This window comes from Petaurus breviceps, unplaced genomic scaffold (genome assembly GCF_028583685.1).
Source record: "Petaurus breviceps papuanus isolate PSGF00001 unplaced genomic scaffold, PetGlider_PUasm1.0 126, whole genome shotgun sequence".
NCBI classification, from domain to species: Eukaryota; Metazoa; Chordata; class Mammalia; order Diprotodontia; family Petauridae; genus Petaurus; species Petaurus breviceps.
In genome coordinates this window covers 11,669,004-11,671,011 of record NW_027185655.1, presented here as the reverse complement: position 1 = coordinate 11,671,011, position 2,008 = coordinate 11,669,004, and the positions used below count along the sequence as shown (strand labels likewise).

The following is a 2,008-nucleotide window of genomic DNA, read 5'->3' as shown; positions in this document are numbered from 1 at the left end:
CCCTCACATTAGACTTCACCTGTATTTGTTTCATCTGCACAAATGTACTGTATCTTGAAGGAAAAATGCCTTTTCTTTGAAAAGAAAGTCTCTTGCTATCACCTAACAGTTTTAAAGTATTTAAAACAAATTTTAATAACCTCATAAAAATGAATAAAGCACAGTTGATCACCCTGAAAGATACAGACTCGTTTTAATGACTTAAAAGTGTCCACTTGAAAAGAGATCAAGAGAAACATAAAAATACCCAAATAAGCATTAGGGCAAAGTTGTAGATAGGTCTTTCTCTGAAATACAACTAGGTACTCATAGTGCAAATAATGGGCCCCCCTAATGTCACATTATTCGGATTCATGTTGCCTAATTCCATTGACCTATAACCAGTTAGCATCTTTTACATAATTATAATTTTAACTAGTGTAAATTTAAATCCTAGGAACCACTTCAGGGTCTTCATTAGTCTCACTAATCAGGACCTAGTTGTATTTGCATTATCTTCCACTAACTGCAGTCCTTAAAATAATTAAATGTGTACACACATATGCATGTGTGTATTTAACATTTTTAAACATTTAAAACAAAATGAGACTAAATTTAAATTATTTTTTAATTCTCTTCCCTCCTTCTGAATTTAGCCTATTTCCTTATTCCTCAGAGTTCTGACATGTCTTTGTTAATCTACTTATACTTAATATCTCTGGATGTAATTTTATTAAAGAGTACAGTAAACATTAGTTTTGCTCTATAATGTCACATGGGCAGAGAATCTTCTGAGAAAACCCTTTCTTTTGGAGTGATAGAATGTAACTTCCTTGGTGGTAGGAATTGTTTCATTTATCTCTATATCCCTAATGCCTATCACAATGCCTAACACATAGTGAGTGGTAGTTTAATAAGTTCGACTTGATAGATAACTAGATTGTGGTCTCTGAATCCCTGATCTGAACAAAATTTCCCTATGTGACCGTCAGAATCAATTCCTCCTGCATGAGAAGTCTTTCCAAATTTGTCTCTTCTGCATGTAAGCACCCTAGGCATATTGGCGAGGCATGGTGTCTACTGCTCTGTAAGGTGAGCAGAGGGTAATGATGTCCTCTTACTGAGAGAGATTTAGTGTGGATCCTGAAGCATCATTTTTAAAGGAAAGATTCCATATATGATCATTTGTATATATACCCATAATTATGTGTGTCAGCCTTAAAGACCATCCGAATCGGTAAAAAAATGACAACTCACTTGTCTTTCCATTTATGCTTAATTTAAAAGAATATAAGTTAAAATTATGTTCCACTCTTTAATGGAAGATCATAGAATCCTATTATTTAAGAATTGAAAGGAACCTCAGAGGTCATCTGATACAAACTATACATAAGAATCATCCTACCCTTCAAATCTCGACTTGAAAACTATGCTTGCTCATAATGCCCAGTATCTATATGAAAATTTTGATGAAGTGATTGCAATATAAGGCTTGCAAAATAAAACGTGCTTGATAATTACACACAGATAAATCAGGAAGCATTTCTTGAGTGGCTACTATGTGCTAAGCACTGTGCTAAGTGAAAGATTGAAGTCAAAAGGAAAAGGGGATGGCATAAGGTGGATATATGATGTTAGAAACAATGGACATGAATTTGGGCAGACTTCAGGAGATAGCAGAGGATAGAAGGGCCTGGTGTGCTGTGGTCTATGGGGTCTTGAAGAGTTGGACACAACTGAACAACTGTGTTAAGTAATGGGGACCCAAAGAAACATTAAAAACAACCCTCTTCCTCAAAGAATGTAACACTCCTGTGGGAGAGGCAACAAGTTCATAGATAGACACTTGAAAGCTACATACAATGTAAGTGGAAATTAACCATAGTTACAAAAGATGACATTTCAGTTGAGTCTTGAAGGAAGCAGATTCTAAGAGGCAGAATATTCCAAGCATGAGAAACAGCCAATAAAGAGGTGTAGAAGAAAGGAAGGAAAGAAGGAAGGAAGGAAGGAAGGAAGGAAGGAAGGA

The 2,008-nt window shown here is 35.4% G+C and overlaps 1 protein-coding gene across 1 annotated transcript in view; it reads left to right on the top strand.

Annotated features, from left to right (window-relative positions):
- ANTXR2 (ANTXR cell adhesion molecule 2) overlaps window positions 1–2,008 on the top strand; it is a 221,136-nt gene that overhangs the window by 130,908 nt on the left and 88,220 nt on the right. The gene's annotated exons all lie outside the window — the stretch shown is intronic.